The following is a 15,715-nucleotide window of genomic DNA, read 5'->3' as shown; positions in this document are numbered from 1 at the left end:
ATCAACACTCTTCAGAAATATTCAGGGCAGCATAAGGAGAGTCTAACTACCCCACTCACAAGAGGCCTCCTTAAGCTTGCGGTAAAGACTGTGTCATCTCAAAATTAGTGTCACAACATTCGAGCCATGAGATTACAGATGTGCCAAAAACACTGGTAGAAAAACAAAAGGTTAATAATAGAGTGTATTCTCTTATCATCCTGGGTTTGACTTGCTATTTTTAGCTCTCTTACTTTTATAAGCTCCGGGACTTTGTTTTCAAAGATCACTGTATAAACTGAGTGAGCATCAACAAATGCTAACAATACCTTCCACAGTACAACACACACTGGCAGAAACCAAGACTTCTTTCCTCCAGGACCACCCACCACACCCAAATGGCACAATGGCTTAAAATAGCATCCTTGGTTTACAACCATCTACTGTCTGACATCAAATATCATTTACAGGGTGATGCTTGGTACCTGACAAGCCCTAAATGCATCTATTTCCCTGAAAAACATGCTTGTATCCAATACGTGTAAATGGAGAGTTGAGGTTACGAATATTAGTCAAAGACAATGAATAAATCCTCAGTGATCCGACGTCCCTGCCCTCCACCCAGTCTTCTGGCACGTGCCACGGGAAAGGCGAAGCAGAGCCAGTGCATGCAAGAAGCAACTAGGAAGTAACAAAGGACTGCTCGGTGAGGCCTCAAACAGCTAAGTATAGAATTACCATGATCCCAGAGGTCTACTTAATACTACATATCTGAAAACAGAAGAGCTTCTCCAACAGACACAGACAAAACACGGTCACAACAGCACTGTTCACAATACCCAACAATCCAAATATCCACTGACAGTAGAACAGATAAGATGTGGTAAAATAGGACACACACACACACACACACACACACACACACACACACACACACGGGGGAGGGGGAGAGAGGGGGGAGGGGGGAGAGAGGGGGAAAAGGAGAGGGAGAGAGAGAGAATGAGAATGAAGGACTGATACATACTATTACAGTATGGATGAACACTGAAACACATTATACTCTAAAAGAAACTAGACACAAAAGGCCAGATAACTATAACTGCAGTTATATAAAACATCCATATATAATTCATAAACAAAGCATGCGCTGCTAGGTATGGAGAGAAGCTGTTTTGTACGTCTGAGGCTTTATTTTGGCTCAGTGAGAATGTCTTTGCTATAGGAAGAGGTGAGGCCAGACAACAATGTGAATGTACTAAAATGCCACTGAGTTAGTCACTTTAAATAATCCATCATCAGGGTAGTGATTCACATCCAAAATCCTAACATTTGGCCAAGAGTTCAAGACCAGCCTGGACTGCACAATGAGTTTCAGGGTAGCCTGAGCTACAGAGAGACCTTACTTCAAAAACAACATGAATTACATGGATTTCGAATCCATAAATTATTAAAAAATATTTTTATAAACTAAAACAAAGCCAGGCACAGTGACACACACCTTTAATTCCAGTACTTGGGAGACAGAGGCAGGACGATCTCCAAGCTGGAGGCCAGCCTGGTCTACATATTGAGTTCCAGAACAGCCAGGGCTATACAGTGAGACCCTGTCACTAAATACAACAAAACAAAACACCACACCCCCAAAAACTCAAAAGAGCGAGGGACTAGAGAATGTAGCGCGATTGGTAGAGCATTTGCTTGGCATGCACAAAGCCCCGAGTTCAATTCCCAGAACTACATAAAGCCAAGCTTGCTAATACAAACCTGTAATCCTAGCACTCGAGACAGAACAACCAAAAGTTCAAGGTCAGCCTTGGCTACACAACAAGTTTAAAGTCAACCTCGGTTCCGGGAGCCCTTGCCTCAGATCAAACAAACCAGGCATGGTAGCACACAACTTAACAATTTCAGTGCCACCCCCCCCCCCCTTGCCCAGCAACCCTGTCTACCAGAGGTCCCCACAAAAACTTCTTCAAGCAACATGTTTCTCTGATGAGAGACCAGTCAACAGCAACTGATACCGTTGTGTAAGGTGCTTCAGTGGAAAGACAGTGTGGCTCTTCTGACGTGCCTATAATCAAGCCCGGGGAGCCGGAAAGAATGAAAGTTCCAGCATGGGCTACAGAGCAAGAGCCTGTTTTGAAAGAAAAATAAGTAAATAGAAAACAATGCAGAACTTAAATGGCTGCCAAGTGGGATTTTCACAGATCAGCGCAGCCAACACCCACCCCTCTAACAACGGCTGCACACCTGTTTAGCGGGACACCTCTAGCCTTCTTACAGCTCTCTAACCATTCTGAATTCATGCCCATTTCACATTATGCTCATTTGGCACTGACCAATTATACAATTCTTAGGAATGGTCTTAATTACATTTTAATTGCTGTGACTAAAACACCATGACCTAGGCAACTTATAAAAGAAGGCATCTATGTTGGGTGTTGTGGTAATACACCTTTAATCACAGCATGTGGGAGACAGAAGCAGACAGATCTCTGTAAGTCTGAGGCCAGCCTGACAAATAGAGTTCTAGGACAGCCAGAAATACACAATGAGAACCTATCTTTGAATGAATGAATGAATGAGTGGAAGAAAGGGAGGGAGGGAGGGAGGGAGGGAAGGGGAGGGGGAGGGAGAGGGAGAGGGAGAGGGAGAGGGAGAGGGAGAGGGAGAGGGAGAGGGAGAGGGAGAGAGAGAGAGAAAGAGAGCGCTAGCTGGGTGGTAGAAGAGCATGCCTTTAATCTCAACACTCCCACTCCAGAGGCAGACAGATTTCTGAGTATGAGTCTACAGAGTGAGTACCAGGACAACCAATGCTACACAGAGAAACCCTGTCTCAAAATGTACTCCCACAACCATCCCCCCCCCAAAAAAAAAGAAAGAAAGAAAATAGAAACAACAAAGACAATGATGACAAAAAGCCAGTATTTTACTTGGGGGTGGCAGGGGGGCAGAGAGAAATGCCTGGTAATGAGGTGGGTTTCTGAAACCTTAAGACTGCCTGCAGGGACACATCTCCTCCAAGAAGACTATACCTAATCCTTCCCATCTGGTTCCACCAATGGGTACCATACAGTCAAACACGTGAGCCCGGGGGGGGGGGGGGCATTCTCATTCAAACTACCACAGGACCAGAACGCACCCATTTGATTCATTTCCATGTGCTCCACTTTCTGAGGCTGCAACTAGATCAGAGGAGGGATACAATGCCTGTTTGGGATTTATCTGGTTTGGGTTTTTTTGAGAGTGTCTGACACTATAGCCTAGGGTGTAGAGGAACTCACTATATAGCCTACTATATAGGCTGTTCTTGAACTCATGGTGTGGTGGCTGACACCTATAATCCCAGTATTTGGGGGGCTAAGTCAAGAGGAGCATCTCAACTTCAAAGCATAAGGAACTGAGAGACAGAGACAGGAGGATCTCAGGTTGAGTCCAGTTGAGTTACACAGCAAAGACAACACAAATCAAAGGGTGAGGGGAAGATGAGAGTGCGAGAAAGACAAAGAGAGAAGAGGAGAAGAGAAAAAGTTAGCTGTGACTAAGTATGGCAGTGGCATCTAAATGAGACATATCAAATTGATAAGGCAAGAACACAGGACACCAAAAACAGAGGGCACATATACAGTGCTGGAGCACACAAACACGTGTTAAAGGTTTGGATCATTTTGGCAACATCTAGCCACTATGATGGAGGAGCGGCAAAGGAACCAGAGCAAGCAGGATTTCACCCTCCAAACATCAATCTAGTTTACATTAAATTTACGAGGCTAATGCAGTCAATGCACGCTAGCTGGACTGAATTTCTAATTCCCAATCTTTTTAGAGGAATACTAAGTTCTTTGCCACTACTCATTAACATAGAGTTTTCAATTCATAAGCTAATAATGTTTTCTAAGGATTTCTAAGACGTTAAATCACCATGAAAATGATCATTTCAACTAATACATATTATATGAATTGTAAGTTTAAGTTTTCATGTCATGCTCTCCTAGTTGACAATACCCTTGTTATGTCATTAAACCATAATTGTGTAAATCTGCTTCAACAAACAATAAGTGAACCATCAATAAACTATTACAGCTTCCATAATCCCTAGCAAAGATTAGTTTCAACATCATCATCATAAATTAGTAGGGACAGGTCCCAAGCCTCCTGGTTGAAGCCATGAATTAGGTTTGCACAGTCATTCCTGCATCTAAGTGCTCAATAGTTGCAGTCTCTAAAATTCAATCGCACTGTCAGGAACATCACAGGGAATCTGATCCCTTGTAAAGGGAGGGTTTGAGGCAAGAGGAGAAGTTGACTCAAATGGGGGGTCTCTGAAGCCAGCACCAAGTAGTAATTACAATAACTAAGCATTTCCACTTAAAAAAATAATCAACTACATTTAGAGTGTTTCTAGCATTAACATTTTTCTATTCAAACCTAAGTTTCTCTTTAATTGCAAGTCAGCTTTATTTGGTTTTTAATGGCAGGGAACAATGTACTAAGAAATAATTTGCTGGGTGTTTTGCAAGCCTGTAATCCCAGCATTCGGGAGGTGGAAGGCGCAAGCCTTAGTTCAAGGCCAAGATACATGAGAGCCTTGACTCTAAAAAATGAAGTAATTTGAATCTTAAAGATGATTCTGAAGGCTGAGGAGGCTGAGGAGATCAGGTAAAACACTTGTCCCATGCCCCAGAGTCCACCCAAAAGACAGGTGGGAATAATGGCCAATAGCCTTATCAGTGCGCTCTGTGTTCAGTTGAGAGACTGAACACAGTATATAAGGTAGAGAGTGCTGCGGGAGACCACCACAATGTCACCACCAGGCCCCCCAATGATAAACACATGCGCACCCACACACATGCAAACACACTCCATGAGAAAGAGGTTATTCTTATCAGCCAGGCAGTGATGTTGCACTTGGGAGGCAGAGGCAGGAGGATCTCTGTAAATTCAAGGCCAGTCTGGTCTACAGAGTGATTTTCAGGACAGCCAGGGCTACACAGTGAAACCCTGTCTCAAAAACAAAACAGAACAAACAAACAAACACACAAAACCCAAGTTACTCTGAAATGGCAGGTTAGGTTACTTCAGGACACTGTGTCACTTCCTTCAGCACAGACACCCTGGATACCTCGACAAAAGGGTCCCCTTTAAAACTTAAGAAAAGTGGGCCTGCAAAACAGCTTAGGGGGTGAGGGTGCTGGTCACCTCAATTTGATCCTCAGAACCAACATGGTAGAATATTCTCATATTCTCTCTCTCTCTCTCTCTCTCTCTCTCTCTCTCTCTCTCTCTCTCACACACACACACACACACACACACACACACTAAGTTTAAGTTTCTAAAATGAGCTGGCCATGGGTAATACATGTACACCCTCTGACCCTGCACTTAGGAAGCAGACACAGGTAGATCTCTATGAATTCCAGGCCAGTCAAGGGTACACAGTTAGACCATATTCTCAAAAAGAGATGGAGGGAGGGAGGGAGGGAGGGAAGGAGGGAGGGAGGGAGGGAGGGAGGGAGAGGGAGGGAGAGGGAGAGGGAGAGAGAGAGAGAGAGAGAGAGACCTATTAAGTCTACTTTTGAAAATGAAGACATGTCATGGTGCACTTTACCCAGGTTCACAATATACAGCACCTCAGCTAGGACAGGTTACATTAAGAGTAAAGAAGTTTGGGGTCAGGCATGATGGTGCACTCCTGTAAGTTGGTCAGGAATGAGGACATAACTCGGTAATCGAATATTTACCTGGCATGTGAGAGGCTCTGGGACACTCACCACCACCAAAAACAAAATTAAACACATAAAAAGGTAAGGAAGGAAGTCTCTTTAGTTATAAAGTTTTTAAAATAGGCTTCAGAAATCTCATTCAAGAAGTTGGGCATGGTGGTGGCACAAGCCTTTAGTCCTGGCACCTGGGAGCAGAGGCAGGTGGATCTGTGAACTCAAAACCAGCTTGGTCTACAGAGTGAGTTCCAAGACAGCCAGGGTTATACAGAGAAACACTGTCTCAAAAACAAAACAAAAAAGAAAAGAATAAAACAAAAAAGTTTTTTGTTTTTTTTTTAAAAAAGGAGTGTATTAGAAAGTTTGAGGTCTAGTTTCTACCTAAACTGTGGGACACTGGGCATATTAGTTAGTAAATCAATTTAAGTCTCAAGTTCTCATGTGTAAAAATGAGAATGCCTGTTTTATAGAACTATTAAGGGGAATCACTGAGATAAGAGATATGAAGGAAGCAAGGATGGTGGCAGACCGGGGCAGGCGCACAATAAAATGCTAGCTCGTAAAAGGGCAAGGGTAATACACTCAGCTGGAGGCCTGTAAAATCTAATCTGGCCGGGCTTCTGTCTATATGACCACTTCTCCTAAGAGACTAGGGAAGGCGGCACCTGGCCCTTAGCTGTAGCTGTAGCCGGGTAAAACTTCAAAACAGAGAACAGAAAAATGTGAAGAAAGGCAAGCAGAGTTTTGCAGGGGCAAGGCTAGGGTCAGGCAGGGTGCGGGGCACTCAGAGTCACAACTCGCAAAGTCAGGAAAGCTTTCAGGAGATAATACTCCATACAAGATCCAACTTTTTGACCGCAGGGTGGGGAAACAGTCTTTAAAAATAAGACACAAAAGGCACTACCCATAAAGAAAAGACCAATAAATCTGACTCCATTAAAATTAAGAACTTTGGTTCATTGAAAGACATCATAAAGATAATGAAAAGGAAAGCCAGAGGGTAGAAAATGTATTTATAACACACACATACAGACCAAAGGACTTGTATTCACAGTAAATAAAGAGCTTCCAGGTAGGACTGGAGAGATGGCTCAGTGGTTAAGAGCACTGACTGCTCTTCTGAAGGTCCTGAGTTCAAATCCCAGAAACCACATGGTGGCTCACAACCATCCTTAATGAGATCTGATGCCCTCTTCTGGGGTGTCTGAAGACAGCTACAGTGTACTTACATATAATAAATAAATAAATCTTAATTTTAAAAAAAGAGTAAGGAACCTATATTGTAGAAGAAGAGAAATGACTCTCAAAAGTTGTCCTCTGACCTTCACCAAGTTGTGGTGCATGAGCCCACACACATGCATACACACACATACACGCACACGCAAAGGCACACACAGTGAATAAATGTAAACAAATAGTTAACAACATTTTTTAAAAAAGAACTTCTAAGTAGTAATACAAGACTCAGTTCCAAATTAAAAGATGGGAGAGAGGGAACCTTACAAATGAGGAAAGTCGAAAGCCAAGCAACTAACACATGAAGAGCTTCAACCTGCTTACGTCTCAAAATTTAGACGAGCTAAAATTTTAAGTTAAGGAGTCTGAGAGTAGGAAAGAGAAGCAACAGGATGGAGAGTTCTTGGGAAACAGGTTAACCTTCCTTGGAAGACAAATCCATGCTCTAGCAAGGGCCACCACACAACAAGCTCTTCACCCAAAGTCACAAAAGTTGACTATGCTGAGACAACAGCTACAGAGTAAGGCATGAGGCTGCCCTCCCTATAAACCAACAACACAACTCCTGGGAGTCTACTTTCAAGAAACATGTGCACATGTGCACCCTGAGACGTATGTTGAGATGCTTCAAGCAACCAACAACTAAAATACTAAATTCCAGCAACAATGGAATAGAGAACATGAAAATTACATTCCTCTGCCCGCAATCTCCTAGCGAAAGTTTACTATTCTATAAGCAACGACATCACTACAACCCACGTTCCTATGTTCCCAAAACAACTGCCTTCTCTAGATACAAATGCAGCTATTCCTATGAATGTGGAAATCAAAGGCCTATTACTCACAAAACTCGCTTAGAAACTACAAGCTAGGCACTTGGTTAAAACTTTTCTAACAGGGAAATGAAATGTCTAAGAAAGGCGCAGTGGCAGGGCTCACGTAGGTAAAGGCACATACTGGCAAACCTGAGTTTGATACCCTGGAACCCACGTGGTAAAGAAATCAAAACTCCAAAGTCGCACCAGTGCACATGTGTGGGCGTTCAAGCACGCACATGAGCACATACACATGAGCATATGCAAGCAAGGTTATAAAGCATATTAAATCATTTGTTAGAGCCCAGTGGTGGTAGCACACACCTTTAATCCCAGTATTTAGGAGGCAGAGGCAATCAATCTCTGAGTTGGTCAGACTGTTCAGGATAGTAAGGCTACACAGAGAAGCCCTGTCTATAAACTAATTAACATGTCAAATTCGCTCTACCCATCCTGTTTACTTTCCATTCGCGTCTTACCTCTGATAGCTTCCACCTGTTTCCACAAGTAGTTCATTAGTCCTTAAGACAAAACACAAATCATTGACCGTCAACCCAGAGGCGCAGGTGCAGTCCAAAGGTAAAAAAGTTCAGCTGACCTTGTCACCTAAATTCTTCCGTTAAGTTAAAACTTTCCTTCCTCATTTATTGATTTGCTTATTTAAACACAGGGCCTTACCTACTACCTAGGCTGACCTGAAAAGCCAAAGATGAACAAAGTTTACATGGGTTCCTTACCCATTACTTCTTAAAAACAAAAACAGCTCACATTCACTTTACTACAGGCATAATTAATTTCTAATAAGCAAGCAATCACATGTTTTAGTTTAGAGTTACATCAGAAAATTAAGGATATGATAGTATATACTTTCTAAAAATACGCACTTCATTGGGGCTGGGGAGATAGCTCATCGTGCACAGCGGGGAAAGCATGAGGACCTGAATTCGAATCCCCAGCACTCATGTAAAAAGCTGAGCATGGTTTAGATTGCCTGTAATCCCAGCAATGGTGGGTAAAGACAGTCAGTCTCCAGGAGCTCAATGGCCAGCCTAGCAAAAATGGCCAGCTTGCACTTCGTAGGAGACTTTACGTCGAGGCCATAAGGCAGTGAGGGATAGAGGAAGACATTCTACTTCCTGCCCTGGCCTCTGAATGTGTGCACACCTGTATGCATCATGTGCACAAAATGCATATGCGTATATCTGTATGTATATGTGTGTGTTGCACACACTATTGGAATACAAGGAACTAATACAACTAAGTCCCACCTTTTGCCCATACAATTCTGCACATACTCTCTTTACCTCGGATTTCCTGGTATCTCCACCCCAAGTGTACTTGGCTCACTGGGTCTCTAGATATTTCTGACAACTGTAATTCTTTATTACTGCCCCTTCATCACATCCACTACTCTCACTCACATCAACATTCTCTCCCAACTACAAGTATTCAAAGTCCTCCATGGTGCACAGAAGGTCACTAATTTGCCCTTCTTCTGCCTTTACTCTGCCAGATCCCATCACTCCCTGAACTGTGCACAAACTAAAATCCTACCAAATTCAAGAAATACCAAATGTCCTTGCCCAAGGTAGCAAGCCTCCTTGTCTCTTCCTAGGGACACTCTGTTCTCCCTGTTCCTGCCACACCTTCAAGATTTGGCTCGAGTTTACTCCAAACAACCCCAGCCTATCAAAATTAAAGCCTCCAAAACAACTTTCTTGGCTCAATAAAGACTGAAGGCACAGTCCATCAAATTATAGCACCAGACCTATTGCCCAGGGCTGCCCTCCTTCACAGCTACAGCCTTCCCCTAACTCTGAATCACCTGTCCCCGATGAGATGTTCTAATATACTTTTGCAAATTACAAGCAGCCTCTCTCCCATTCCCTGTCCATTAAAGTCTTTTCTGCTACCTTAGAAAGTCTCCCAAACTTAACTAACCCATCCTTCCTTGTGTTTTCTTAATGTTTCATTTACCATGGGGCCAGCAAACCATTATCCTATGCCAACATGAGGATTCAACCTAATTCTTCCATCAAAGAAATTGTACCCGCCTCATGAACCCATCCCCAAGATGAACCAATACCCACTCAGCAATGCTTTCTCAACTCATCCACCACACCCAAATTCATCCTTAGTGTGTCCCCAGTTAACTGCACTCTCGCCAGTCTGCAGCACTTCACCAACCCTCACACAACCCTAGGTACCCTTTCCACTTCCACCAAATCCCGCTCCTCCCTATACCCCCTTCTACACCTGTTTCTACCTCTCCCGTTTCCCAGCTCATCTTCCCTTCTTTTATCTTGCCCACGCCCTCGTCCGGACCCCTCCATCCATCCTACCAGTTCACTCATGCACACAAATCCCCTCCCAGCCCAAGCCTTGGGATCCCTCTGCCCCGCCCAGTCTGGCTTTGCCCCGCCCTCCCACTCTTAAGCCCCGCCCCTTGCCCCGTAGGCTCGGCCAGGGGCGGAGCTTGTTCCTCCTCCCTCCTCTCCCCCGCCCCCTACCGTCACGCTCAGGGGCAGCCTGACCCCGAGCGGCCCCGCGGTGACCCTCGCGCAGAGGCCTGTGGGAGGGGCGTCGAGGGTCCCCGGCAACCCCCCGTGGGTCCCCCGCCCGTCTAGTCTCCTCCCCCTGGGAACGCGCGGGGTGGGTGACAGACCTGGCCGCGCGCCACCACCACCGCGCCTGCCGGGGGCGCTGAAGCTGCCTGAGAAAGAAGCCACGGCTGCCGCCTGGAGGAGGTGCCGTAGCGCCCGCCACCGCTGCCGCCGCCGCCAGGGGTAGGAGCTAAGCCGCCGCCATTTTGTGTCCCCCTGTTGTTGTCGTTGACATGAATCCGACATGACACTGATTACAGCCCAATGGAGTCTCATTAAACCCGAGCCGCGGCCCCGCCCCGGCGCCGTTCCATTGGACGAGACCACGAACACTTAAGGCCAACCGTTGGCCGACGGGTCTGTCCGTCACCCGCTCACTAAACACTCTGCCCTCCATTGGGGCAAGTTCCTGCCGGTCATCTCGCCTCCACATAGACACACCTCTCGACCCATCATTCCCCCCCACCTCCGGCACCACCCCGAGGGAGGGCCGACTGCCAGTACCAATCAACAGACCGCGGGGCCCGCCTTTTCCGGGCACCTATTGGTCCAGCCCTTTTTCTCTCTCACAGACACCGCGCCACCTCTACTTCCACCTACCCGCCCCCTCTACCTCTAGAAATGGATTGGATCTAGGCGCAGCAGAGGCGCTTGGCCTTATTGGCTGTACACAACGCCAATCAGAAGCCTTTTTTCCTCTCCCCTCCCCCACTCAACCCCAAAGCCCCTAGCCCGCAGCTAAAGTTTGTGTGAGAGCTGATCGCTGGCGGCGGCCGCAGGATTTAGGGGTGGGCGCAGGCGGGCGCGCGCGGGCGGGCACGCGAAGTTAAAATTCGAGGTTCTCAGTCGCCTGCTCCCGCCGAGGAACGCGCGGACGGGCGCGCCGCCCGGAGCGTTCCATCCAGCCCCCTCCTCCACCCTCTCCCCTGTCCCGTCCCGGGCGACTACTCGCCCGCCCCCTGGCTCGCATCCTACCCCCTTCACATACCCCCTACCCTGCCAGCCTCAGGCCGGGTGCAGGCGGAACGATCTCACTGCAGCCTCTTCGCCATCCCATACGGAGGGGGAGCAAGCCCCCTACCCGCCGGGCGTGCACCCCCGGCTCCGCACTCGCCCGTGTCTGCAAGCACGTGCACCATTCGCCGCTGCCTCCGGCCACCCCGGTCCCCGGCTAACCTCGCCTGCAGCCCGGCCAATCGCTTACTGCCCTTTGTTGCTGCAGACCGGGTCTCCCCGCTGCCTTCCTCAGCCTCCGCCTCGTCCTTTGCCAGCCGCCCGGGTCCGCAGCGCCGCGCTCCCCCCGCCCGGGACCCACCGCCGCCGCCTCCTTCTCCTCCTCCGCCTCCTCCTCCTCGGCTCCGGGCTGCAGCGCACAGAGCCCGAGGCAGCGCCGCCCAGCCCCGCTCCCCCCGCGCCGCCCGCTAGCCCGCCTGGCCCGGCCGGGGGCGCAGCCCGGACCCCGCCCGCTCCAGTCTCCGCCCCGGGGGTACCTGCCTCCGCCCCGGGGGGCTCCGCTCACCGCCCTCGAGGGAGGGCGGGGATGCCGGTGTCCGAGAGGATGGGGACGCCAGTGCTGTTTTGGGGCGGGGAGTGTGTCCGCCAGGTCTGGGACTGAGGTGCGGTCTTCTTAAACGCGCCCCCCCTCCCGCCGCCGTGGGCCCCAAACTTCGTCCTTCTCCCGGGCCTTGTACCCTCAGGCGACCGCGGCAGTTTTGGGGTGGGGGAAATGCCTCAGGAGCTGACTCTACCCTGATCAGGAGGAAGAGGGAGCAGTGACATTCAGCGACTGCGGACAGGCATCCTCGGGTGGGAGTGGGGATGTCAGACGCAGGCTGGAGAGGGAAGCTGCCCCTCAGGATGCCCTCTCCCGGCCTGCGGGAGGCTGGCGAGCTCGGAGCTGTGTTCTGGGTGCTTCCTGGACGGTGCAGCTGGATGGCAGAGGGGCAGAGGGTTGGGCGGGGGGCGACCGCTGGGGGGCCCTTCCCTCATCTCCAAACAGTGCTGTAAGGAAAGCTGATGGTGAAGTTCGGTTTTCCAGGCTTCCCCCGGGCCCCCGGAGTTCCTGAGGCCCATACGAGGGAGGCTGGGGGATCCTCTGGCCGCCCAGCCAAGGCTACTCTAAAGCTGCCCACATGCCTTGCAGCGCCCTCCGGACTCTGGAGAAAACATCCCTGCTCTTCCCAGAGTTGGGTGGGATGCTGGTAAGAGATACCTGAGAGTATGAGAAAGGTAGACTTGAGAGAAGGCTCCTTACAGAGTTTGAACAGTTTCTCTTCCCAGACCACAGGGAAGAAGGGAAACAAACCCATGTCCCTGGGAAAGCCAAGTTTCCCCTGGTGGTGGCTGGGGTGGAAAAACCACCTGTTGCCTGAAGTTGTGTCCTTGAATCAGGATGTTCTTGGGGCCCCTGATGAGGTGATGCAGGATGTCAAGAAGTAGGAATTCCAGTCTCCCCGCTCTGAATGACTCACGTTTTCATGCCACTGACACTACTGCAGCAGTGTTCAACTCCCCATTAGAAACTACTGTTCAACTATGTAGGTACTTTGTCAGAGCCAACAATCTCGGTTCTTATCTAAAACACAGGGCAGCAGCATCCCAGTCACACAGCCCACAGAAATACACAAAGGCCTCTCCGCTATTGAGCTTGGGGCAAGGTGAGGAAGAAGACAAGAGGAAGGGCAGAGGTGATTTTCTTTTAAAGGAGGGGGGAGCAGAAGATTTGTAACACTACACTCAGAACTGTCACCAGTTCCATTATAAACCTCTTTTATAGGTGTTTTATTACTTGGTTGTTAGTTTTTAAAACATAAACCTCTTTAGATTAAATCTGGGCACTCTCAGGCTCAACCCAAGGAAACAAAACTCAATTGGCTTGGCAACTTTTGAGTTACATTACTGATGAAGCAAACCCCGGGTTGGTTGGGTTTTCTAAGTCTCTTCCTGTCCGTTTCATTTAGGACCTTCAATAACTTGCTCAAGGAGGTTTTTACAAGCCATTAGTCTATAACTCAGTCCTGTTCATTTAGATTGTATCAAAGAGAGGGCATTTATGAGGTGTGGTTTTTTCCCCCCATAATACATGTGCTAGGAATTTTATTCTCCAAGAAGTTACAAAGTATATTTAAGAATACTGGCTGACTCATTAGTCCTTCTGTTTTGCTTTGTTGCATTTCTGATAGTCTGCCCAGATGCACTTTTTTTTTTAAGTTACATCTTGGTCCCTTGGGATGACATTTATTTTCTTGAGACAAGACAAGGTCTTGCTCTGTAGACCAGTTGGCCTTCAGCTTGGCAGTCCCTACCCAGTATCCCAACTGATAGAATTACAGATAGGAAACCACAATGCTCAACCCTCTGACTGCATTTTATCTGGAGCAATAAAATAAACCATGTCTTAAAAACAAGGTTTAAAACTCTAGAGCTCTATATTCGAACCAAGTATGTTAAAGATGCAACTAAAACCTCTAAGAACCCAAGTCTACATTTGCCAGCCTTCACTCATTCCCGCTGCCACCCAAAAGGAAGCCCTAACACTTAGAGCTGTCACAGTGCTGAGGACGAAACCCAGGCCCTTGGGCTCACGATGCACAAGGATTTCCAGAGCATCACAGTAAACAGACTCTTTAAAGAACCTGTTTAATGTTCATGGTTCAAGCCCCAGCCATCCTGAGAGCAAGAGAGACAGCAAAAAAAAAAAAAAAAAAAAAAGGTTGATATTTGCCTAAATCTTTGCTGCCGTAGCTCTAGGAGCTAGCAAACTCAGAAAACAGAAATATAATGTAATTTCTTTTCCTAACAAAATTATCCAACGGGTGTGGCAAGGAAAGGGAACAGTTTCCCCACTGCTATTCCCCTTGAGGGTTACTTGTCCTTTGATAAATCTGCCTCTTCAGATAAGTAGGACTGAGAGGATAACATAGACGCAGCCAGAGATACTCACTGCTCACTCTTAAACCTCTTTCTTATCTGTGGTATCTCAAGTTTCTGCTGAGTGAAATAGCTCAATTAAGTTAACCTAGGAATAGCTAGAATTGAAATCCAAGCATAGCACACAGTCTGCACCACTATAAACTAGCATCTTATCTCACCTGTCCCGACCACTGGAAAACAGCCACCTCGGCCAGAACTATTAACAGCTATCTGTGCTGTTTAGTGCAGGCCACAGATCACCAGAATCGAGTGATCTGGGATGCTTCCCAGATAGCATCCTTGGCCCAACCCACGTTCTGATTCAGTAGCTCTGGAATGGATTCCCAGATCTACACTGTTAGCTCAAGACTTGTATTGAAATTCTCCGTTTTTGAATTTGAGAACTGCTAGCCTAGGCTGAATTCTTCCCCCTCAACAGAAATAATTCCATGACTTTCTTAGCCAGAATTAGGACTGGAATGATTCCACGGTGTGACCCACGTGTCCTTGAGCTTTTAACCAAAAAAGAAAAAAAAAACGTACAGAGTAGGTGGGGAAGGAGCCTGGGGACCACAGGGGCTCTGCTCTCTGGGGCTTGTTTACTTGCTCTGAGACAGGTCAGACTGCTAGGTAAGAAGTACCACGTACACGCACACTCTGATTTGCGGGAGTGTGGGTAAGGAAGCAGCAAACAGAAAGACCCTGAACCTGCTTATCCAGGACCTAGCCCACAATGAATTCTACATACCTTTAGTTAGGCCCTTAGAAAGCATTAGCCTAGGACTACAGAGGTTTAATTGTTAAGAGAGTAATGTCTGCTCTTTAGAGGACCCAAGTTCAATCCCTAGCACACACATAGCAGCTTCCAATATCGATAACAACAGTTAGATCCAGAAGATCCAACACCCTTACATGAGCATACATGTAAGCAAATGAAATGAAACCAATGCACAGAAAATAAAATATTTTTTTTAAAAAAGCATTAGCCTTGGAGCAGGGTTTATGTAGTCTTCTTGACTGTCCTAGAGCTAGTTTTGTAGACCAAACCGACCTTGAATTTATAGATATCCCACCTCTACCTCTTCCTAGCTGGGATTAAAACTGCAGAACCACACCAGTTACTATCAGCATTCTTGAGAACTCAAAAAAAAGAAAAAAGAGAAAAGAAAAAATTAAGCATTAGCCTATGCAAACCTTCAAACTGCCAAGGCTAATTAGGAATGGGTACCCACAGAGTTCTAACATCTGATTTCAACAGTCATGGACAGAAGACCTTATCAGTCAATCATCAAATGATTTAATAAACTCAAGCTCTGTAAAGGAACAACCCAAGCTAACCTCAGATGCTATCACTCCACACCTCCTGTGTGCCTTCTTGCTTTGTCATTAATTGGTTGCTTGTTTGTTTTGTTGGAGGTGACTAGTGTGGAACTAACTCACTGCATCTCTC

General features: G+C 47.1%; 1 protein-coding gene across 6 annotated transcripts in view; it reads right to left on the bottom strand.

Moving 5' to 3' along the window:
• The window catches only part of Kat6b (lysine acetyltransferase 6B), a 167,700-nt gene extending 156,041 nt beyond the window's left edge, over positions 1-11,659 (bottom strand). For 2 of the 6 annotated variants that reach the window (XM_052189869.1, XM_052189870.1), the window contains exon 1: positions 10,416-10,781. The gene's annotated coding sequence lies outside the window, so the exon portion shown is untranslated. Of the gene's footprint in view, positions 1-10,415; positions 10,788-11,529 lie in introns of those variants that run through there. The other 4 variants (XM_052189866.1, XM_052189867.1, XM_052189865.1 and 1 more) reach the window with 4 other exon arrangements.
• Between the last annotated feature and the right edge of the window lie 4,056 nt (positions 11,660-15,715).

Source organism: Apodemus sylvaticus, chromosome 8 (assembly GCF_947179515.1).
Source record: "Apodemus sylvaticus chromosome 8, mApoSyl1.1, whole genome shotgun sequence".
Lineage (NCBI taxonomy): Eukaryota > Metazoa > Chordata > Mammalia > Rodentia > Muridae > Apodemus > Apodemus sylvaticus.
Note: the sequence above shows the minus strand (reverse complement) of the source record. Positions and strands in the feature narration are given on the sequence as shown.